Raw genomic sequence first — 25,916 nt, 5'->3', positions numbered from 1 at the left:
GCCTATGGACTCTTTACAAGGTCGCATGCTAGGGGTTCATCATGAACCAGTGGTTTCTGTTACTCCTCAAGTTATGTGAGCAGTGGTCACTACAACAGTGCAAGATGATGGGCTAATGAAAGACATGAGGCAAGTGGTAGATTTAATGAATAATCTCAGCCTCAACCTGCTAGCGCAAGTGGGAAATAATCGAGGTCCAGGGAGGTTTGGTGAAGAAAGACCTAGGAATGGTGTTGGACAAAGCAATGGTAGGTTTTGAAGGCAGACGCCCACATGTTATAATTGCGGAGAGTTGGGTCACATCAGCCCGCAATGTGATAAGCCAATAAGGATCAGTGGAGACATGTATCCATTGCCAAGACAATTGCTAACTAGGTCAAATGATTATGGCATCGAAATTAAAGGAGAACAAGGAAGTAGTGGGTTAACCTAGAAGGAAAAGGGAAAGACAAAAGTGATAAGTGTGGTCACCTTGGAAAAGGCATCAAAGCTAGAGGATACATTAGTGATGCCTATTGGGAAGAGGACCACAGAGTAAAAGGAAGGAAGAAGTGCCCCAGGTCCTAGTAAGAAGAAGGAAAAGAGCCATAAAGGCGAGGATGTCAAGACCAAGATGAAAAGGAGGGCTCGTCGCAAGTTTCATGTTTCAGATTTTCCACTAGGGGATGGGCAATTAAGCTACGACTTGAAGGAGGATTTGACAAGCAAGAAAGCCGATGTTACTTTTGGGCATCGTATAGAGATGGTGCCTAAGCTAAAGCGACAATGGAAGAGGATGGTTAACCCAATGGAGAAAGAGCCAGAAAGAGGTTTAGTAAAGGTGTTGGCGATGGATGAGGTACCAGACATTTGTCCAATAGTAGATGTGTGGCACAAAAGAAAAAATATGGGGCAAGGTTATGTTGATGGTGGAGCCCAAATATGTGTCATAACACACACATGCGTTGAGAAGATGGGTCTTACAGTGACTGGGGTGTCAGGCTTCCGGATTAGATTGGCAAACCATCAGAAAGTAAAATGTTTGGGTGTTGTAAAGAGCTTAGAAGTGGAGGCGTATGATGCAAAGGTGGTGGTTGATTTTCATGTAATGCCAGCGGGGTTGGGAGCATATCCTATTATACGAGTCTTATCATGCACCGAGCAAGTTTTCCGAGCAAAGACAAACCCGAGCAAGTGTTTGTATGCAATATAGTAAATTTTATCATCAACAAAATATTTATTGTTTGTTATATATTGATGCACTATAACAAAAAGAGTTTTCAATGAATAGACTACCTCCTAAATTCCAAAAGATCAAAGTTTACTTTTAAAAAAAGTAGCACAATATTTGAAAATATTATCTTCTGGCTCAATCTCTATTTATCTAACTGTAATCTCCCCTGCCTCTACTCTTCTTTGGCTCGGATTTTTCTCACTTGGTCTTCACATGTTTGAGCATGAAGTAAGATTGATAGACTAATAAGAGCTTTAGACCTATACTTAATGCTCAAGTCATCCTATGTTTCTTTTTGTAAGGTAAGTGCTCCCTTCTCTAGTACTTTGGTTCTTGATTGTCAGAGCATGTGCATCCTTCCTCCTCGTAGACACATCAATTTGATAGCAATTTATTGCACCTCATTAGTTCATTTATACACCAATCGTCCCTTCCATGTGGTCTTGCCCCACCCATACTACAAGGTTGTGATCTTCATACAAGGGCACCATTTTTACATGACACATGTTCGACAAACACCATTAATTATAAAAGCCTTATTTTGTTACAATAAAATCATGTTTTTCTTTAATTGACCATTATATGCCTTTTTTAATCAGTTTACAATAACAACAATCAAAATTAATAGAGTTTTATGTCTAGAATTTTCTAGAAAGACATCATCATAATTGAAATAAGCTAGTTGGAAACAAATAATACAATGAGGATATTTTTACCATATAATGTGACAAATTCAAAGCTTCAATTGAACAACTTATTTCACAAAGATTGAAGATGCTGCTTCGTTCCATTTTGAATCAATATTTGAAAAAATATGGCAGATGTGAGGAAGGCCATAGCATCCACCACACAATGGGCACATCACCGTCGGAATATGCTTTACATATTTGGTCATGTGGAATATTCATGACACCACCAATTATAAGAGGTGAATTTGGCTCCAATCTATGAAGATCAAAGCCATGCCATACCGTAAAAGGTGGTACTAGAGCCTTCTTTAAATCTGGAACGATAGTTTGAACAATAGGGAAGGTCGCTCCAATGACTTTGCATACTAATTTGTATGCAACAAATTTAGTCTCTTTTCAACTTGTGTCTGCTCGAGATAAGGTGGTATCCATCAAAAAGAACAATGCTAAGTGAGAGAAATGCTTAGATCTCTCTCTCTCTCTCTCTCTCTCTCTCTCTCTCTCTCTCTCTCTCTCTCTCTCTCTCTCTCTCTCTCTAAAATGAGAAACAATATTACTATCATTGGCAAAAACTTCATTAAAAACCAGGCCTTATAAAGTGTATTTTTAAGGGCCAAAATCAAAAATTTCAGGCTAGTTTTGACGGTGGCATTGAAGGAAACTGGCTAAATTTGGAGGAATTTAGTGTAAAACTCGATAAAAATCCAAATTTTTTTTGTTAAGATATTCAATGTTCTTTTTTCCATTGGTTCCTACAAAAGGTTTTGGTGAACACTTCCTTGTGGGATTCTCTCTCTCTCTCTCTCTCTCTCTCTCTCTCTCTCTCTTAGTCAAGAGGATATAGAATCCTTGGAACACCATTACTTTTCAAGTCATAACCAAAACTCCTATTAACTATTGGAGTATCTAGACCTCCAATTACAATTTTAATTGGTCTGGATCTTCTAATCATTCAAATTGCCTTGCTAGAAAGTGGATATTTATAGCATGACTCCATCAATGTTGATGACTAGCCTGTCATACAGACATGGCACATAAAAAATAAGTTGAACTATAAACTATCAGATAATGGATCGACCTAAAACACCAGTTAGCAGGCAGCATGGGCATGTTTTTCCCCCCAACGCACCAATTTAAGTCTTCTAGTGAAAACTGGCTTAGACAAAGCAAACAGCCCCATCAGACCATACTTTTAACATGGTTAATAATCGAGCCACTTGTAAGACATTGATACAAGCCCTAAAATTCTCCTTTGCATGTACATCATTCCTCACGGTTGCATTGGTATGATCAACACACTTTTAGAGGCACATTTGCTTCATAGAGCCAGGTATGTCTATGGCAGCGAGTTTTTCCTACTGCATAAGATCTTTAACAAGACAATTCAAGGCATTAGATGAGATAGCATAGAGCAAAGGAAAAACTGGACACCCTTGTCTTAAGGATTTACGCAATGGAATAACATCTGTAAGAGTACCATTAACTGAAATTTTGGCTGACGCTTCCCAAAAATATTGTGAAAAAGAATATGTCCAAACCAATATCATATAGACTTTGAAATATGAACTCCCATTCAATTCTATCATAGGACTTATCATACGCTATGTGGCTGATTGTTTGTGAGAATATCTTTTAGAAAAGAGTTTTTTGTAATTTTGCAATAAAATGATCAACATCATATCTAATAAGCAATGAATTATTATGCTCTTCAAATGTTGTGCACCGGTGCTAGTACTACTACTTGTAGTTAGCTAAAATATTGGTGGCTGTAGGAATCACATCATAGTAGTGTAAGTTGCTGCTCATGCCTCATGCTACTTCCCATGCTAATTAGCTCTCACTTCCTAATTGCACCCGCATGATTTACTACTTGACTTCCGTTGTCCAATGCTCTGTTCTATCATGCAAAACCTTGTTGCTACAGTATGCGGGTATTGTACGTGCAAGTGCTAGCTTCGATCGCTCAACCCCACCCAATCCCAATCCGTCTTCTTGCCATCGATCAGGATCTTGCCCCTAGTCTAATGTGTGAGTGCTTTGCATTTCGCATGAGTTGATGAATAGATGAGCAGAAAAGTACCCAAGGCTGAACTCAAAACCACTCCGGAGCTCAACCCCAATCTCGAGCCTAGAGGTGGGGCTCAAATCCTCTACAGGGTCTCCTCCAACCTCGCTCCCATCTTGCAAACCTCAAAGACCACAAGGCCTGATTCCCTCCAACGAGTATGGGACTACATGAAGGCTCACAAGGTCCAGAGTAGTACTGAGAAATCGAAAATCTTATGTGATCGTACCTTAAGAAGGCATGTGGACGAAACAATGGTAATGCTTGAGTACTTGAGTCCCACGTGTCAGCACATTCTTTTGTTGATGCTATCAGTCTGCTGGCGATGCAGACGACAGAGGGCAAAGAAATAGAACGAGTAAACGTCAAAGTGGACATGAGGGTAGAAAAGCATATGATGGTTATAATCCTCAAGTAATTAAGCCAGCAGCTTCATGAGTGCAGCTAGCTGCTTGTGCTTTTAGCAGAGTGTGTGACGGGATTAGTGACAGACAACGGATCAATGTCGAGGGAAAGGCGTATTTGGGGAATATTTGAATTTTCCACTAGTGCAAGTCATGGCCTGTCGAGCCTTTGGCTTCAATCACACTCCTCATCCATCTCTGTTGATAAATGAATGCGGGCTACATAATTACAAGTTTGGTTATCAGATGAAGCATGCAGACATAAATACTTACTTAGGACATACAGCATATAAGTCCAGGCCTGCCCAGCGAATCCGCAGGTAGCTTGAGGGTTCTTCTGTGCAAGTTGGTTGTGGTGACATCCCCTTGGATGGAATGCATCGAAAATTGTCGAGTGGAAATCACTGACAAAATAACACCGTCACACAAGAATTACAGTCTGCTCCAGTTATGTGAAGATGAAGCAAATTTATATGAATAAAATCTACGGAGGAGGAAGTTCGAGGAAGTATATCGTGGCAAGGAAAAAGCTCAGAACTAATTGAGAGCACTACTATGTAATCAAGGTATGTACGGGAGTAATGGGCTTGGCAATTATATGCAAGTATATATATGCATTTGGGTGTTTCTGGTTGATTTCACTGGAGCGCTAAGCTCGCCATCGTTGTGATAATGGTTCTGTAGGCATTCAAGGTTGAGCTTCATCTGTACTAGACAAACATGGACTGATCAATTCTCCTCTCTCTCTCTCTCTCTCTCTCTCTCTCTCTCAAAAAGAAGATCTTTGGAAGAGCGCGCGCCGGCACGCGCTCTTCCAGCGAGCTTCTTTTTTAGAGAGAGAGAGAGAGAGAGAGAGAGAGAGAGGAGAAGTGATCAGGTTTCTTTCGGTTGCTGGTGCGAAACACAGGAAAGAATGAGCAAGGGATAGCCGTTGTCATGCTCGCTAGCTCTTGCCTCTTTCTGAGCATATCTATGCTTGATTCTAAGCGCCGTCTTGAGGAGCTCTAGGAACAGTATCAGTCTGTCAAGTCAGAAAATGAGCAGCTTAGATCCACCCTCAAATCTCTCTCCAACATTGTCTACGAGGATGAAGCTACAGGTCTTGCAGCAGTGCCGCCTTCTGAAACGAAGAATTTCATGGTTTAAGAGCCTAAGATTTTTGAAGTAGGATGTACTCTCATTTCTTGTGGCAACTATGAGTTTTAGCTGGTTAATAGGAGTTTTGTAGATAGTATCCTGAAAAGTAATATATGAGGTCCTGTAAGAAAATGTTTCGTCTCTACACAGCCGATCCTAATCAAACAACCATTATTCACCAAAAAAAAAAGAGAGAGAGAGCGGGAGAGTGAGAGGTGAAGCAGGGGACGGCAATTAAGGTGCAAGATTTAAGGCCTGGCATATCCAGCCACAACGTCCCGGTGGTGAAGGTGTTGAGCGCCAAGCAGGTGATAGCGCCAAGCAGGTGATGCAGAAGATCCGCTTCGATGCCGACGATGAGACTGCCGTGATTGTTTTCCCTGCCCGTTATGAGCAACTGGATGTAACGCAGGAAGGTGACACGGTGATCCTAAACAATGCAAAGGTAGATATGTTTAGGGGATCCATGCGCCTTGCAAAATAAAGATTTAGACAATTAATCACCATGGTCCTCTAAATTCACACAATAATCACCATGCTCCTCTCTTACACACAAGCTGCACCTTAGATTTCCACGTCTGCACCTCCTTTGCATTCCCATTTACCTGACTCCTGCACGGGCATCCGCTTAATTAAGGCCAACTTGCCCGAGGCTTCTGCAATGATGCTTCCCAACATCCCTTAATGGTGGTAGCTCCTCTTCCCCTTCCCTCTCTCTGATGCTGTCTTATCTCGTCCACCAATGTCTTCCAGGATCTCGCGTTTGCAACATGCTATCGTATCACTTCAATCATTGCAAGGAGTAAGAGCACAAGCTCTATTTGTTTCAAGGCTTAGCTTTGGATCACAGGAGCTTGTAGTTCTCATTCAAGGTCAGCCTCTTTGTGCGCTGAGAGTTCTTTGATGAGCTTACAAGGGCTCGCAGTTAATTTTTGCAATATGTTTAACAAATTAAGACATTAATAAGGTTTACTTTTTGAGAATTACAAATTTTTATCATACGATTGGATCGGTTTTTGTAACGCTTAAATTTTTGTGTCAAGCGGTTCAAATTTTGGACACATCTAGTACAGTATGTTGGATCGAGAGAGAGAGAGAGAGAGAGAGAGAGAGAGATGGAGAGAGAGAGAGATGGAGAATAAGAAGAAGAAGAGAGTTTTAACGTCATAGGAACCTATCCCAAGAGACCTTAAAGATGTAGCCGACAAGGAGAGTTGAACTCAAGACCTGTTATTCAAGAGCGAAATGGCATAACCAATCTACCACATTTGGGTGATAAAAAGGTTATACCATTTTTCTCTTTTTATTAGCACACACACCCACACCCGCACACACACCCGAGAAGAAGAGAGTTTTAACGCCGTAAGAAACTATCCCAAGACACCTTAAAGATCTAGCCGATGATGAGAGTTGAACTGTAGACCTTTTATTCAAGAGGGAAATGGCATAACCAATCTACCACACTTGGGTGATAGAAAGGTTATACCATTTTCCTGTTTTTATTAGCATACACACCCACACCCTCACACACACACCCAAGAAGAAGAGAGTTTTTACGTCATAGGAAACTATATCCCAAGAGACCTTAAAGATCTAGCCGACGAGGAGAGTTGAAATCAAGACGTGTTATTCAAGAGAGTTTCTTTTTGAGAGAGAGAGAGAGAGAGAGAGAGAGAGAGAGAGAGAGAGAGAGAGAGAGAGAGAGAGAGAGAGAGAGAGAGAAGTGCGATTTAGTACTTGCACCTCTCCAAAGTCCGAAGGTCTCCTTTTGTTGCATCTACGTGTCCCCAACAAAAGTTCTGCACTCTTGCCTCACAGGCCGAGTGTGTGCTCTCCCTCCCCTTCCTTGTTTAGTCCAACAACCACCACGATTCTTCACACTGGATGCTTAATTGAGTTGGGAAAAACCTACTCAAGCCGCAACATAAAAAACAATGGTGTGGCAAGAGATAAGGTCGAGGACTACGTCAACATGCAGAAGCTCTCCTTGTGATAGAGTACAAGGTCGCATGATGCACATCAGCACATATATGTTGATCCTACAGCATGCACGATCTCCGCCTCCTGAGCCTCTTACTTTCCAGCCTTCCCTCAGCCATATACGATACCCTCTCTCTCTATCTCTCTCTCTCTCTCTCTCTCTCTCTCTCTCTCTCCCCTCCATGTCTCTCAATCTCTCTAAACAAAAAGTCCACGCCGGTGCAGGCTCTTTCAAAGACTTTTTTTAAAAAGAGATTGAGAGAGAGAGAGAGAGAGCGAGGAGAGAGAGGTTGAAGAAAAAACCTAGGTTCAAATTTGGAGATTTACCTCTAAATTTTAAATTTGAAAGTGAGAAAAGCTACAAAATTTAGAGAAACTTAGCGTCATTTGGTGTAAAAACCTTCAAATTTAGTCAGTTTACGACTAAAAATCTCATAGGTAGGTTTGCCAAGTTTTCAAAACAAAGTTTTTTTTTAGCACTGTTCCCTGCCCATGCGTGAAAGAGTCCACGTCTCTTTCAATGAGGGTTTGGTTTATACTATATTGTTGTTGAAAATGAGGACGGTTGAACTTGAGGACCTTCTTGCCTCGTCTATTGTGAGTTTCCTTGCCCAATTCCTTCAAAACCAAATTTGTCAATGATTACGGACCTTGAGATTTACCTTTCCTAGCCAACACAATTGTCTCAACGTGGCACAATGTTGCTTGTTGTAGCACAACCAACTTCCTAGTTACCCCTTTGAGTGGGTTACCTTATGGGGTGCTAAGGACCGAGGCCTGGGCAACATCATTCTACAAGATGACAAATGCAATGCTAGACTTCCATCCATTTGAATTGATATGAGGCATTGATGGACGTACTGTTGGAGCTATATATGGCTCACTCTACTGAACTTGGTCTCACCTATATATTTGTATCTTGTCCTCAATATGAATCAGTCTTTGGGAGCGTATATGGTGTGTCTCTTGTCTCGTATCTCTCTCTTTCTCTCTACATCTCAACATGGTATCAGAGCGGTAACGATCACGCGCCGATTCAATTCACGGTGACAGCAGTATGTGTATGCGATTCGCATGTAAGATTCAAAATTGTTACAAATTTTATTTTTGAGTGTTGATTCTTGTTAACTGTGGTTGTTTTGTGTTAAGAAGAATATGATTAGTGTTTTTTGTGGCGTTTATTTCTAATCAATCTAATCGTTGATTACGTTTTCTTGTTAATGAAACCCTGAACTTCATCTCAATTTTTCTTACTGTTCTGCTCAAAATTTGGAGAAACGGAAAAAGCTTGTTCGTCTCCTCGAGCTCTTCGATTTGAGTTCTAGGTTTGCGTCAATCAGAGTTCGCAGCAGAAAGTTATGCTGTTTTTACTGCAATTGAGCTTGATGCAGCTTTCTTCGTCCTACTTCTTCGTGAAGCGTCCGCAATCGTTTTTCTTATTTTGGCATTAACTTTTTCGAGAAGATTTAGCTTTTTGCTATTCGTATTGTGGCCGTCAATCATGCGTCTCACGCCACTCTATTTTGAGGACTCGTTTATTATTAACCTCTCCTTTACCCTGCCTTTTTTGGGTGACGTCTTTCACATCTTTGAACAGAACGCAGTACTCATATCTCTCTCGTTCTCAATTGCGGCCCTCACCATATATGGTGTGAAGATTTTGCGATCTTATCTTATACGTCTTCTCATAACAAGATATGGCTATGAATATTCTCGTCAACGGCTTTCCTTCTGGCCAGCGTTCTATTCCTCCTTTCCAAGGTCAAGGATTTCCAAGCTGGAAAGCAAAGATGTTAATTCTTGAAGGCGATGAACTCTCGATCCGATGTTGTTCTTGGAAATCGTGTTTGTTCGCCTCAGCTTGTTGATACGGATAATGATAACGTGCTTATCACTGAAGGACCTATATTTGAAGATTGGAATGTTGCCTATACGGATTGGCAACGACATGATAAAGCAGCTCGCTAGTATATTCTTTTTGCTCTTACTGATTCCCTTTTTCTTGATATGTATGAACTGCCTACTTCTCACGACATATGGAAGTACCTTATTGCAAACTTTCATAAGAAATATGTTACAGAAATACTTTATTTGAGAGGGTTCCTTAACAAGTTACAATATGAAGTTGGTACTGCTATGACGGGACATATTGAATCTTTCAAATCTATTATTAATCAACTTGTTGCTGCCGGTGATCCTGTTCCACAAAAGCAACTAATTATACTTCTCCTTGATATGGTGAAGGACTCTTCTTATGATAACGTTGTTACTATTCTCTCTAATAAAGATGGTCTTGATTTCGACCAAGCTTGCATGTCTTTAATTGAATACTCTCAACGTCAAGAACGTCGGAATGCTGGTCACGATACAACTATGATTTCACAAGAGGAGACTGAGTCACAACAGATGGAACGTGCTTTTTATGCTCGAAGGCATCCATTTCAACGAGGAAACCGCAAAGGTGACCGTTGTGGTAATATTTTCTCTCGTCTCAAATTTCCTAATAAGCAATGTTCTTACTGCAACAGAAATGGCCATACTAAAGATGATTGTTGGGCACGTCAATATGATGAAGAACACAATATTACCACAAAACAACCACGTTTATCTAGAGACTCTTCTTCTTCTTCTAGTGAATATTGTGGACGATCAGATCATCCCACTCATATGTGCTATAAGCGTCGATTCAACACAGATAGAAATAGAGCATATGCTATTGAACATCGAAACAACATTGTACCAGAAACAAGCTGCGTCCTATGTTCAGTTGCTCCAGACAGAATACTTCATGTACGTGATGGATCACTTTTTATTGTCGATTCTGGTGCTATAGGAAATATGACATATCAGTCTAAGTGGCTCCATAACTATCATCCACTACCAGTTCAACGTGTTGTTTATCTTGCTGATGATACTACTTGTCAAGTAAAGGGTATTGGAGACTTATATCTTGGTACCTTATGTTCTTCCACTCGAATTTTGCGAGGAGTATTACATGTACTAGATCTTCAACGTAATCTTCTTTCAGTTGCTAGACTTGTTGATCTTGGTCTGTTTGTTGGATTTGATCATACCAAATGCCGAATTGAGAAAGATGGACAGACTATAGCCACTGCTCCTCGAAACGGTAATTTGTTTGAACTCTCTCTCAACGATGCTGTAGCAAATATTGTCACTGCTCCAGGTGATCATGATTGCAAAGTATGGCATCATCGTTTTGTTCATGCTGATTTCTCAAAACTCCTTGATCTTCAACGTCGTGATCTTGTTCATGGCATGGATCTTAAATCCCATCCCCATATGGGAATTTGTGAATTTTGTGCTCTTGGGAAAGACAATCGTAAACCCTTTCCTCTTTCAAATACAACTCATTCTCATGACATATTGGATCTTGTTCATATTGATATATGTGGACCTCTACCTTCTTCGAGATCACAATATCGCTACTTCATTACTTTCATTGATGATTTCTCAAGGTATACGACTGTATTTCTACTTAGACAAAAATCTGAAGCCTTATCTATTTTCAAACAATTCCACAAGGCTGTGGAACTTCAAACTGGTTGTCGCCTTAAGAAGCTTTGTAGTGACAATGGAGGCAAATATGTTTCTCAAGAGTTTGTGAGTTACTGTGCTGACAGTGGAATTCAACATGAACACACTATTCCATATTCGCCTTAACAGAATGGTGTTGCTGAACGAAAGAATCGCACTATTCTCAATGTTGTAAGATGTATGCTGATTCATTCTGGCTTATCTCGTGTTTTCTGGGCTGAAGCTACTTTGACAGCAGCATTTATTCAGAATCATCTTCCTACTACTGCACCCTCTGGTAAGATACCCATCACAGCATGGACAGGTGACATTCCTTCTGTATCTCATTTTCGAAGCTTTGGATGTATTGCTTATATTCATGTTCCCAAAGAAACATGAACAAAGCTTGATGCTCCTGGTCTTAAAGTTATTTTTATTGGATATTCTGACACTTCCAAAGGCTACAAATTCTATGACCCTTTCTCCAAGAAATTAATTGTGAATCGTGATGCTACTTTTAACGAACAGCTTATGGGAGGCTCATGGTCCATGGATGATTCTGATGATACTAAATCATTGCTTCAGGCTTTTCCATTTCTTTCAGAAGATGAAAATCTTCCTATAAAGCAACTTTCCTCTTCACAACCATCCATTCCAAATGTTGCCAATGATGATATTGATATTTTTGTTGATCTGCCTATTGATTTTGAACATGGCTCATGTCATGTTTATGATGATGATATTGCTGATAATGCTTTTTCTACTTCTGAAGATCCCGTTACTTATGATGAAGCTGTCTCTTCACCACAAAAGGATCAATGGCAAGAGGCTATGGAAGTAGAGTACGATTCTCTTATCTCTAAAGGTACATGGATACTACCTGAATTACCTCATGGTCGCCGTACAGCTATTAAATGTAAGTGGGTGTATAAGACAAAAGTAAAAGCAAATGGATCTTTTGAAAAGTTCAAGGCGCGTTTAGTTGCAAAAGGTTACTCCCAAGTAGCTGGTGTTGATTATCAGGAGACTTTTTCACCAGTTGTTCGCATTACAAGTGTTCGAGTTTTATTGGCATTTGTTGTTCAATTTGATTTAGAAGCTCATCAAATGGATGTGGGAACTGCTTTTCTTAATGGTGACTTGGAAGAGGAAATTTATATGGAACAACCAAAAGGGTTTGTTATTCCAGGTAAACAAGACCTTGTTGCTCAACTCCATAAGGTACTATATGGTCTCAAACAAGCTTCGCGAGCCTAGTATACAAAATTTGATCTTTTTCTCACCTCTAAAGAATTCATCTCTTGCTCGTCAGACCCCAACTTATACATAAAACGCTAAGGTAGCAGTTTTGTGATTCTTGCTCTTTATGTGGATGATACCATCCTTGTTTCCAATGATTTGGGATTTCTTCAGCAAGTGAAAAATTTATTGTCTTCTGCATTCGATATGGTGGATCTTGGAGAGATTCACTCTTGTCTTGGCATTCAAATCCAACGAAACTGTACAAAAGCTATTTTATTCCTTCGACAGTCAAAGTTTATTGCAGATACTATTCAAAAATTTGGTATGGAATCTGCACATTCAGCCAACACACCTTGTCTTGCGAGCTCTACGAAGAATACTTCTGACAATGGCGGTCAACTTGTCACAAATCAACCTTATGCTAACTTGATTGGATGTCTTCAGTTTGTTGGCATGAACACTCGTCCTGATATTCTGTTTGCTGCTAATTATCTTGGACAACATCTTGCATGTCCTTCTCTTAAGCATTGGTCTGCTGCAAAGCGTGTATTGAAATACTTGAAAGGCACTATAGATTATGGTTTAGCTAGTCTATCAACGGCAACTCACATCGGATTCTATGCAATCTCTTTCTCTTTTGGGTTACACAGATGCAGACTAGGCAAGCTCACATTTATCTATGCGATCTACTAGTGAAAATTGCTTCTTTATAAATAGTTGTCTTGTTTCTTGGACCAGCAAGAAACAACGTTGTGTTGCAGTTTCTACGACTGAGTCAGAATATGTTGCAGCATCACTTGCAGCTCGTGAGTTGATTTGGATTCGACAAATGCTGGTTGATATTGGTCACTCTCCTCTTTCTAGCACACCCTTGCAGTGTGACAACCAAAGTGCTATTAGCCTTGCAAAAGACTATGTTCAACATAATAAGTCAAAGCACATTGCTGTCCATTATCATTATGTCAGGTATGAAGTACGCAAAGGAACCATTATGGTTGAACACTGTCCAAGTGACCAGATGATTGCAGTCATTTTGACCAAAGGCCTCAATGAGTCACGTTTCATCCTCTTGCGCTCGGAGCTTGGAGGTGCTTCGGCCTCACTCTTTCTAGATTAGCTTCTTTGCTATTGTAATAGCTTTGTACATATGACATTGTAATCTTTAAGGTACCATGCACTATGCACACTCCACATTTGCACCTTGTGATATCTAAGTCACTTGAATATTTGTACATAGATACACAATTCACTTTCACATAATCACCGCTGGTTCATTTTTCACATTGTATAGGGGCTTGGGTTTTTCCCTTGAACTCCCCAAGGGTTTTTTCATCCAAATCTAGAGACCTTTGTTTGAGTGGGGGTGTTGGAGCTATATATGGCTCACTCTACTGAACTTGGTCTCACCTATATATTTGTATCTTTTCCTCAATATGAATCAGTCTTTGGGAGCGTATATGGTGTGTCTCTTGTCTCGTCTCTCTCTCTTTCTCTCTACATCTCAACACGTAGAACTTCCAAATAGTAAATAGAGTACAAAAAAAAATGGAGGGCTAAGCCACATTAGAAAAAGCATTTCAAAGGACTACAATGACAATCATACACCATGGCTCTAAGAAGTGTATTCAGCATAGGGGCATAACACGTTGGGTGGCATGACGGACAACTCAGTAGACTAGGAACCCGGAGTAGTCTAGGAGCTTTGAGTTGTGCTCATATTAGCATGAAAAATTTAGGAGAAGGTTTTTACACCAAATTTCTCTAAATTTTGTAGGTATATTCACCTTCTACTTTGAATTTGAAGAGAAATCTCAAAATTTGTAGGTGGAATTACACTAAACCTAGGTTTCTATCGATATGGATAGGTGAAAGAAAACTAGCATCTAGAAAAAGTTTTCAGAAGAAAATTGTTCATAGCTTTATCAACCTTGCGTACTCTTCTATCAAAGCACTCTTTATAATCCCACACTGTTACCACCTCCCTTGACAAGTTTGTCGCCACCACTTTTGGCAACACCACTAACTCCCACTCCCCCCTGGTAGAAGGCTACCTATGATGGTGTGATTCAAACTTTAATATATACCATGATATGGATTTTCTCAAAAGAATAGCCTCATTGCAATACTAGAATTATTTTCAAGTTTCCTCCGTTTTCTCTAGAGTAACTTAAAATGCATAGTATGTTATTGTACATCAACCCACAATAACTTGAGGTAGAGAAACAGAGAAGAGAAGAAGAAGAAGAAGAAGTGAAGAGAAGCTCAAGCTCCTAGACTCTCCTTATTCATGAAATTTGTTTGAGTGGCAACAACCTTACTCTTTAATTTAGTGTAAGTCTGATGGTCCTACATGTAGGGAGGTAGGAATAGGAGATTTATAGGCTATTGGAATCATGGTGCCACTATTCCCAACAAAGATCAATGGTGGTAGAAATGAGCTTTTAATATCTGTGGGCAACTAGTTCCAAGAAGGCAATTGATTTGATGGACAAAGAAATCCAGGAGTTTGTTTTAGTTGCATTTGTAGATGAGGTTGAAGATGAAAGCGAAGGGCCTTATGAAGTGATTGAAGGGCTGATGCAAACCAAGGTCGAATTTTCGAAGAAGCAGGAATTGATGACACAAATGATTAGTAGAGACCTCTCAGCTATGGAGAAGGAGATATATTTGCACATGCCAGTCTATGCCAAAGTAATTGATGGTTTTCTTGATGCAAGATTGATATATGGCATCTCTACACGTTTTCCTTGGGAACCAGGTGGAATCTTGATTAAGTTTTTGATGTAGGGAATGCCAAGTGTTTTTGTGTGGGATCCAGATGGAATGAATATCTTTTTTTGTTGTTGATGCCCTAGCAGGCTAGGGGATGGGCAAATTATGTCACAAGTATTTTGGAAGAAGTGATTGCACATATGTATATACGTGCATGGTGCATCAAATAAAGGATTTCCCATTTCGAGAGCCAAGTGGTTATGTGGGGCCCACATGTGTACAGGTAGCTAGGGCAGCATGTACATAGTGCATCGATTTTCACTGTCAACATTACTAGTGTGTTTTTTCTATAATAATGAGGGGTTGGTAGGGTGTAAAAATTCTCGAGGAAGTTATCTGTGGGCCGACGACATGAGGTAATCATGTGCGTCATATGGCATCTAGTGGCGTCAGGAGGTCGAAAGGGGTTAATATTTGCACGTGGATAAGTACGGACACAACGTGGGTGTTTCCTTGTGATAATTATACAGAAAGGTCATCATGAGGACCGAGTTTTGGAGACACTTCACGTGGTTGCGGGATGCATTATTGGAAAAAGTTGAGTGCCAGGTGTGCGGATGATGCAAAAAGGTGACAATTATGCACTGCAAGGTCAGTTTTTGGCCTGTTCGGGGTCCGTTTGAGGTCAAATAAAAGGCCAAGGGTGACCAAGTAATAAAGCTAAGTGTGGTAACTGAAAAACCAGAGAGAAGACCAGAAAAAACGTGGAGAGAAGAGGAGGAATAGCCGCAACTATGTTTTTTCAGTTTTTGGAGCCTATTTTGGCCGTAAACTGCTCATCCGAGGTCGGATTTGAGCACTTTGACATTGTAGACTGGGGTTCTGGGCCATTTCCGACGCAATGACTCTGTCCATTTTTCCAAATTCCTCACTTTTTTAATGTTATTTTGGCTGTGTAAGTTTCTCCTATGAACAAAGCTTCTACTCCAATTTGTGATTGTATCTGGCATATTTTACCCATATTGTGTGAGCTATTTGCCCCATTGGTGTTGGCCTAAGATCATTTGTATCTTAACATCATAAATTATCCTCTTTTGAACTGAGTTTTTTTGGGTGTGTGCGTGTGTGTGTCTCTCTGTGTGGAGTGGGCAAATGGATAGTCTCTCCTCTCACTCCATCGGTGTGTTCCCTGCCTCGGCCAAGTGGGTTGTGTAAGCCGAGTGGTTCCCCATAGGGTGTGTGTGTATCATCCCAAGAGTGTGTGTTGGGTCATTATAGAGGCGTTGTGTGTGTTTCCATCCCGCTCACAACGTAAGCCTCTTCCTCATTGGTTGAGCGCCACTCTCTCTCTAGAACTAAAAGGCCCAAAATGTGTGTTGCTTACCATCTTGATATGTAGCAGAGTGACACATTATTGAGAGATTCACCTACAAAGTAACACATCATGTAGATGTTGCCATAGAGCCATATGTTCTTGTAGATACAAAACCACATTCCTCGATCATAGAGCGAGTAGATACGACTTGTGAGACATTTTCACATTAGGTTCCTATATACCACATTCATGATATGACAATAGAGGCCACACCATAGATATCAAAGCCATTGGAGCCTAGTTTGGTCTCTACACCCTAGTGTAGTGCTACTTTAGAAGGGCACACGAGGGATTCTAGCCATAGCTACTCATAGAGCTTACCATAGGACTGGATAGGTTTATGTTCCCCATACAAAGATTTATGATAGATGTTTGTCTCTTGATGACACACTTGTGTGGATAGCAAACTATAGAGCACATGATGATGCATCATAGGGATGGCTAGCTTCTAGATGATCACTAGAGGCATATGGATTTCATGAGGGACATAGACAGGTTTGGATTCCTAGAGGTCATGTAGTAGCACACCCATGATGAGTGCTCATATTTCTTTTACGCTTAGAGGTTTCCAATAGAGGAACCACAATAGTATAGAAAATGTTCATGATGACTATAGTGGCCATCGACTATGGGATAGTCTAGACCTAGAGTTTGATGAGCTAGGCATTCACGGCTACATGTGAGGAGAGCTTCACATACATTCGTTGGACCATGGACATTGAAGATCTGGCTACAGAAGAGACAACCACCTATCACACCACAAATTGACATTAGACATACCTCACTTGAGAATACTGCACTCAAAAGGAATCATCGAGGAACAAGCACTAGTGCTTGTTCCACCCTATGCTGAGCCTAGTCCATCTACAATAATGATGGAAGGAGACTGGTATATTTCACATCCAGTACCAATGGAAGAACTTGTGGCTTATGCTACACCAGAACTTGCACCTATGTACTATGTAGTTAATCAGGGTGTTAGACCTCCTATGGTAAGACCTATGATGAAGCCAAGAACGGAAAACTTTCATAACTGTGGTGTTGATGGTCATTGGAAAACGAATGCCCAGAGCCTGACAAGAACCTTAAGCCGGTTGAAGCTTATTGCACCTATGTACTATGTAATTAAGCAGGTTGTTAGACCTCCTATGGTAAGACCTATGATGAAGCCAAGAACGGAAAATTGTCATAACTGTGGTGCATATGGTCATTGGAAAAACGAATGCCCAGAGCCTGACAAGAATCTTAAGCCGGTTGAAGCTTATTGCATACAATGTGGCAAAAAAGGAGGACACTTCCGTGAAGATTGTCCAAAACATCCTTTAAACAAGGGTAAAACAGTCGTAAATGTAGTCCAAGTGATACCTAGTGGCTTGTGTGACAGTGAAACGATTATTCCAATCAAGGTAATCACTAGAGCCCAAGCTAAGACAAAGAAACGTACCTCCTCTGATGATTCCGAGAATACAAAAATTTCCATCCAAAAGACCAAAAGAAGCAGAAGAAAAAGGTATGAGATGAGAAAATAGAAACAAAGGGCTGAAATTGAGGAGAAAGCAAAGAAGTTAATCCAAGATAACGTAAAAGAAACTGGAGGTGCAACCAAGGAAACCACTGTAAAATTGGGAGGATCCATCTTGGTAGATAAAATTTTTGAGTCAATTATGCGGCCTTGGAAGCTTGCCAAGCAGGCCAAAACATGAAAAACAAATGGAAAAACTACCCTTCTCCAGACATGGAGGCAGCTAAACTTGAAGCTTATCAGAATTTGGTAAGAATAACTCAAGAGATGCTGGACAAACAAAAAGCCAAGCTCGAATGTATAGCAAAACCTGAGGAGCTTATGGTCAAAACAACTAAGGAGAAAAAAAATGTGATGATAGAACCTCACCTTGAAACCAAAGAACCAGAACTTATAGTACTAGACAGCGAAGACGCTTTATATGAAATTCCATTCGTAGAAGAAGATTGGCCAGCACAGTTATGGGAAAAAGTTAGAGAGATAAATGATGGGAGTCTAACTCTGAAGTCAGCTCCTATAGAGGAAGTTTGGTTAGATAAACTACCTCAGAACATGGACGCGGATGTACGATCCTTGTACGGGGACTGCGGCTCAGAAGCTTCAGAAATGTCTCAGCCATTGACTTTGAAAACATTACCCTAGCCTCTTACTTGGGAGATAGAGAAGATGAGTCCATAGTGTGTAAAACCACTCAGATAAAGAAAGCGAAACAAACCCTCAAGGCAGACAACATTCAGTCAATCATGTCTACACCTATTCCATGCACTCTTACTCTAGGAGAACTATTGAAAATCAGGCCATATTTATGGAATGATCTACAGAAAAATCTTGAGAAGGTGGGGATAACAGGGCTAGTCATAAATTTTTTGGAAAAAAGGAAACACGAAGTGGATAGCAAAGAGATTCGATCTGTTCCAATGAACAAATTCGAAGAATACTCTGAAGGAGAAGAAGGAAATACAACCCTTCTAGTGAGATACAATGATATAGTAACCATGGCAATACTAGATAGTGGGGCAGGAATAGCCATAGCCACAAAAGAAGTTTGGGAATACTAGATAGTGGGGCAGGAATAGCCATAGCCACAATACTAGATAGCCACAATGATATAGAAACCATGGCAATACTAAATAGTGGGGTAGGAATAGCCATAGCCACAAAAGAAGTTTGGGAATCGTGGGGAAAACAAGCCATTAGACAAACTCGAATGAAATTGCAGTTGGTTGACAAACACATTGAAAGACCCTTAGGACTGCTTGAAAAAGTGATAGTTAATTCTTGTGGGATTGAATATCAACACACTTTTGCCATAGTGGACTTTGGTAAGAAGCTAAACTACGAAATCATCTTGGGAAGACCTTTCATACGACAAGTATAACTCATCCAGGATTGGGGAAACAATTATTTGTACTGGAGGCAAGTGGGATCAATAACAAGGGTTAACCTAAAATATCACACTTATAGAGATGTCATGAAAACACCCATACAAGAATTTGATTCAATCTCTTCTGCTGAAACTAAGCTTCCATCTTGGTTGAACAAGGACACTCCTATTTGGATGTGCAAAGCCTCAGAAAAAGGGAGCTTAAAACGAGAAGAATGCATCTTATAAAGGGATTGCATAGACGAACCTTATGTACTTGAACCCTTTCTAGAGCATATGTTTGAGCCATTTGAATGGACTCAAATTTTAGCAACAATGGATGTATGCGTAAATGCATCTATGCCTACTCAATTTTGGAATGAGGATGGCTATAACATCATTCCCATACAAATGATTTTGACCCTTCACGTTGAAGAAGAAATTCAAGAATCCAAGGACTTAATGAAAGCTCAACAAATCTTTTCAGACCTTTATTATGATGCAACAGATGAGTTTGAAGAACATTCCATTACATCTGATGATTTAGGGTCCGAAAAAGAACATGTGAGAGCTAAATTACTCATAAAAGGAGGGGAGGAAACGTTTTTTGACTTTTCGAACCAAAAACCGAGCAGATAGAAATGGTATAGGAGAAAAAGAGATATGAGAAACTTGAAAGCTAGACCTATGCCATCAGTCTCCAGTAGAATGCAGTTTTTGATGCAGATAGATGCACATCTGTGTCAAGGACAAAATCACTAGAAGATATCCTCCAAATGGAACAAAGGAAAAATCACAAGCATTGAGGAAAACGAGAAAAGAAACTCAAGTGAAACCTAAATACGAGGACAGGGATTTGACCATGACACGAGTTGAACACAAAAAGAAGTATCAAGAGTTGAAAAAAGCTCTGAAGGAGATATATACGACAGAAATGGAAACCACTCAGGAAGAGGGGACCGATGTAATGAGTGTTTCATCCCATTACAAGAAATATACTCTCCAAGATCGCAAAATTGTAGTTGAACAACCTGTAAGGGAATTATGAAAATAGGGTGAGTCCTATGAAGGATCTGAAAATGCAAAAAAGATAGATTTGGCCGAACCAGGAGAAGAGCCTAGGACAACTTACATTGCAAATGACCTAACGGAAGAAGAAGAAGGGATTTTATTAAGCCTACTATGGGAATACCGGGATATTTTTGCTTGGTCTTATAAAGATCTCAAGGGAGTTGATCCAGAAATCTGTCAACATACCATACAAATGAGAGATGATGCGAAACCAAGCAGGCAAAGACCATACACATATAACGAAACCTTTGCCAGAAAGATCAAAGAAGAGATTTAAAAGGTAAAGGAAGCCGAATTCATTTATGAAATTGAACAGACACATTGGGTGTCTCCAATTGTGGTAGTACCTAAGAAAAATGGAAAATTATGAGTGTGTGTCAATCTCAAGAAAATGAATGCAGCTACCATTAGAGACAACTTTCCTCTTCCAACACGGAGCATGTTTTAAAACGAGTTGCAAGAAAGGGACCTTACAAATTTTTAGATGGCTTTTTGGGATATAATCAACTTTTGGTTGACCCCAAAGATCAGCACAAAACTGCCTTTGCAACTAAATGGGGTATTGTTTCCTATCGGTTATGCCTTTTGGGTTGACTATTGCCCCCGCCACCTTCCAAAGATTAATGAGTCATGCTTTTAAAGAATACCTTTGGAATTCCTTGGAAGTATATATGGATGATCTATGTGTACATTCATCGATACGGGCTGATCATTTTTGAGCACCTTAAAAAGGTATTCGAAAAATGTAGACTTTACAGGATTTGCCTAAATCTTGAAAAGTGCACATTCATGGGTAGATAGGGAAAAATTCTTGGGCATATAGTGTCAAAACATGGCATAACTACAGATATGGATAAAATTCATGTTATTGCTAACTTGCCTAGACCGACAACAGTCAAAGGGATTCAAGCCTTCATGCAACATTGTGGATATTACAAAAGGTTCATTTACATGTAAGCTATAATTGCAAAACCATGTACATCTTGATTACACATTTTGAATTGACTGATAAATGTGAGGAATCCTTCATGAAGCTTAAACAAGCTCTCACGTTGACAAGGAGAAAGCCAAGACGGGGCACCTCTATAGCTAGGCCTCTCTGTCAGTTCAGAATCACAAACATGTATACAGACCTGCAAGCCCTGAGCTTTAAATATAGATTGCTACCAAAGTCACCCTCATATTTCGATTGAACAATTAGATCAACGAAGTAAAAAGATTCAACAAGAGCTATTCTGGTCTTCTGTCACCCCTCAGTTGGGTGTTAAATGAAAAGAGAGAGAGAAAGAGAAACCCCCAACAAGCTGGCCGCCCTTCAAGCTCCAATCACTCCCCTCTGCTCTATCTTTGAATTGGGTACTTGCACGCCTCTCTAGCCTTGGTTGCTTACTGGCAAGCCCCGGCCCATACTATCCTCCTCCTTGCCTGCAGTAGTGGAGGGCATTCTCTCTCTCCTTAGCTTATGCAGCTCGTGCCCTGTAGCTCCCCTCTGTGCTCTCTTGATGGCTCCCCTGTTAGACCTTCTCTGAGATCCTCTTTTATTACACCCTAAGCCGGTTTTAGAGAGCTCCCTCCTGTAGTGCTCAGCCTTCAAAGGCCCATCTCCCTCCTTGCTCAAGTTGGCGGCCTCCAACCCTTAAAAAACCACCCGTCTCTCTATAGTCGGCCTCTCTCCTTTCGATTCCTAGCTGCAGATGAGGTCTTCCTTAGATTCTCTGGGCCGCCCTGCCTCAGAGAGTGGCTCCACTTCTCTCGTGTGCTCCCGGCTTCCTCTACTCCCTCTCTGCAGCTCTGAAGCTGTCCTTGACCACGAACCTGAGCCGTCCTCTTTCTTGAGCACTCCGGCCCTCCTTCTCTGATTTCACACGAGCTGAGCTCCTTCCTTGAGCATCCAGGTAGTTTCTCTCGGTTGCCGCCCCCTTGACCAGCTCTCATGAGCTCTTTTGCAATATGCACTCCTCATAGCAGGCACGGCTTCAGCTCAGCAATGTACCAGCCTGCGGCTCTGCTCTGTAGCTGCTCTAGAGACGTCAGTCCTCAGCCTTCAACACCTGCTATGCTTGACACCCCGTCTTCCACCCTCTGCAGGACCCTCGACGACGTAGCCCTCTCCTTCCTTCGTCTTTCATGCCATATGGAGAGTGGCCCCCCCTTCACCTGCTCTAATTCCAGGTGAGCTTGCCTTTTCCTACTCCACCCCCTCTGCACTGAGTAGCGGCCTCAGGCCCCTCTCTACCTGGTCGCCCATCGTTTTCATGCCCAGATGCACCTTCCCCCCTTTGCACTCTCTCCATGGCGGCGCCATGTGCAGTTCATGCTTGGAATGATTGCAGACGTTTTTTTTGTATTGTAACACTTCCTGATTATAACTCTTTAATTTCCTTTGAGCAAGAGCTAATTCCCACCAAAGCATTGTTATTATTTGATCCAATGCCTGAGCTCCTCGTCGTGGTTGCATCGGGCTTGGATATCACCATCCTTAACTCTTAACTTGACAAGTCATCGTGTTCACTTTACTAGCTCTACCCCAAGCAATACCCAATGCCTATGAAGCATCTAAATGTAGCCTCATTCACCACAGCTTAAATGATGCTCGACTCCCAATCACCTCTATCCAGACACGAACAATGGATAATGATATTGAGGTGAACATCTTTCTTTAGAGTTGTAGACCATAGCCAAGAGCACACATCCAAAATTGGCCTTGCCCAGCACTGTGCAAGCAACCATAGCACACTCAAAAATGGAAAGAGCGAGCACACCGTATTTACATGGGTCAGCAAACTTCAAACCAAAAAACTCCTATCATAGTTTGCCAACCCCCGTTTGCCAACCCCCCTAGCCTGCTGGACAATTCATGCTCATAAGCAACACTAGTAGATGCTCACTCCACCTGGATCCCACACAAAACAACTTGGTCTTCCATGCATCAAAAGCTTAATCAAACTTTCACCTGGCTCCCAAGGAAACCCGATAAAGATGCCACACACCAACCTTGCACCAAAAAAACCATCAATTACTTTGCCATAGACCTGCATGTGCATCAAATTTTCTTCTTTGTTATACCCTGCACAAAAACCTACATTTGGGCCAACATAGGTCATATGGCACTTGGAAGCCTTGGTAACATTTGTAGCATCACCATGAGTAACAAAAGTAGCCCTCAAGAGGCATTGAAAAGCATACATCCCTGCAAAGAGGCATACCAAGCCCCTAAACACATTGGAGACATCTACACAAGCATCATTTTTCCATGAAGCACCCATTATTTTCTCAATATGCATTTCTTCATCAAGAAGCGAGGAGGGATACACCATCACCTGCTTCATGCATGAGGCTATCAAAAAACCCAATATCATCAATTGCACCATCATACCAACCCTCAACCTGTACCACTTCATATACACTCTCATCATCACAAAAGCTCATAGCCTCTTGTGACTGAAGCATTCTCATTCTTCTCTACCACTGGTTGCACATACATCTCATGTGAGACAAGGCATTGCCTTCCCTCTTGCCGTGAGTTAAGATCCAAAGCATCTCTGTCACAAGTGCTCTCTGTCTCACTATCACTCTCTTCAAACTTGGCTTTGACTTCCAAGGATTCCAAATTGTGATGAACTACCCCCTTGTCTTTAAGCTGGACAAGGATAAAAGACCTTAATTTATCATCAGAGCTCTCCCCACCATCACTACATGAAGATGTTTCTTTGTCGCTCTGATAACCCTCCTCATCAGCTGTAACCATTTTCACTATGCAAATCAAAATCAAACCCAGCATGGGGCAAGCATACCTGAGATGTCGAGGTCTCCAAGCTCTCCCAATATAGTGTTTGAAGTTCTCTCCAAGGCTCGATGAGTTGAGAATCATTCTCAATGGTCCTAAACAACTCTGGAGGATCATAAAAAGCTAGAAAACGAGCCCTTTTCATGCTTTGCCAACTCCATTGTTCTTCCTCAGATAGCACGGAATAAAGGTAGTATGCATCACAAATAAGTCCTTGCCATGCATAATCAGCTTGCGACTCGTCATCATAAAGCTCCAATTGAGAAAACTCGTACTCCACAAGGCGAAACCATGCCACAATATCCTCATGTTGGCCACCTGTGAAGAACCTCCTTGTAGCCAAGTCCATATTGGATCACTTTTAGCATAAGACCATTATGAACTGAAGCTCTAGAGTTTGATCCTCAGTGGCGGGCACCAAAAACATGACAAGGAGAAAGCTGAGACAGGGCACCTCTATAGCTAGGCCTCTCTGTCAGTTCGGAATAACAAACATGTATACATACCCGCAAGCCCTGAGCTCTAAATATAGATTGCTATCAAAGTCACCCTCATATTTTGATTGACCAATTAGATCAACGAAGTAAAAAGATTCAAAAAGAGCTATTCTGGTCTGCTGTCACCCTTCAGTTGGGTGCTAAATGAAAAGTGAGAGAGAAAGAGAAACCCCCCAACAAGCTGGCCGTCCTTCAAGCTCCAATCACTCCCCTCTACTCTATCTTCAAATTGGGTACTTACACGCCTCCCTAGCCTCGGTTGCTTACTGGCGAGCCCCGGCCCTGACTATCCTCCTCCTTACCTACAGTAGTGGAGGGTATTCTCTCTCTCCTTGGCTTCTGCAGTCCGTGCCCTGTAGCTCCCTTCTGTGCTCTCTTGATGCCTCCCCTGTAAGACCTTCTTTGAGATCCTTTTTTATTACACCCTGAGCCAGTTTTAGAGAGCTCCCTCTTGTAGTGCTCAGCCCTCAAAGGCCCGCCTCCCTCCTTGCTCAAGTTGGCGGCCTCCAAGCCTTAAAAACCCACCCGTCTCTCTATAGCCGGCCTCTCTCCTTTCGATTCGTAATTGCAGATGAGGTCTCCCTTAGATTTCCTGGGCTACCCTGCCTTTGAGAGTGGCTCCCCTTCTCTCGTGTGCTCCCGGCCACCTCTACTCCCTCTCTGCAGCTCTGAGGCTGTCCTTGACCACGAACCTGAGGTGCCCTCTTTCTTGAGCACTCCAGACCTCCTTCTTTGATTTCAGGCGAGCTGAGCTTCTTCCTTGAGCATGGAGGCAGTTTCTCTCGGGTGCCTCCCCCTTGACCTTGGCATAGCTCTCACAAGATCTTTTGCAATACGCATTCCTCACAGCAGTCACCTCCCTCGGCCATGGCTTTAGCTCATCAATGTACCAGCCTGCGGCTTTGCTCTGTAGGCTGCACTAGAAACGTTGATAGACCGTTTTAAGGCGTGTACAAAGTAGCGTTTATATGCATGGTCATATTTACAAAAAGATGTAAATACATGCACTTGGGAGCTTTGCAAAGTGGTTTCAAGTTCAAAAAAAGGTGCAACGTGTGCACATTGTAAATATGCGTGCTTGCGTGTCGGCAGTCGAGTATACGTACATGCCTGAATAGGGTATCGGGGCTTTGGATATGGTTCTAAGTGGCTTATTTTGGCTCTATATAATGTGTTTGAGCTTTTTATAATGTGAATAATGCAAGTGACAAGTGTGGGTACTCTCATCCCGCTCGAGAAGTTTGACACATGCGATAACTGTCTATTTGCGGCGCCTGATCTGCGGTGATACGTGCATCGTCCTACAAGTGTTCAAAAATGGAATG

The 25,916-nt window shown here is 41.4% G+C and overlaps 1 pseudogene; it reads right to left on the bottom strand.

Moving 5' to 3' along the window:
• Positions 1-23,180: 23,180 nt before the first annotated feature.
• LOC147442334 (uncharacterized) lies at positions 23,181-24,443 on the bottom strand (annotated as a pseudogene).
• Between the last annotated feature and the right edge of the window lie 1,473 nt (positions 24,444-25,916).

The sequence above is a fragment of the Adiantum capillus-veneris genome, chromosome 14 (assembly GCF_014529385.1).
Source record: "Adiantum capillus-veneris isolate H3 chromosome 14, ASM1452938v2, whole genome shotgun sequence".
In the NCBI taxonomy this organism is placed as follows: Eukaryota; Viridiplantae; Streptophyta; class Polypodiopsida; order Polypodiales; family Pteridaceae; genus Adiantum; species Adiantum capillus-veneris.
This window is presented reverse-complemented; position numbering and strand designations above follow the sequence as displayed.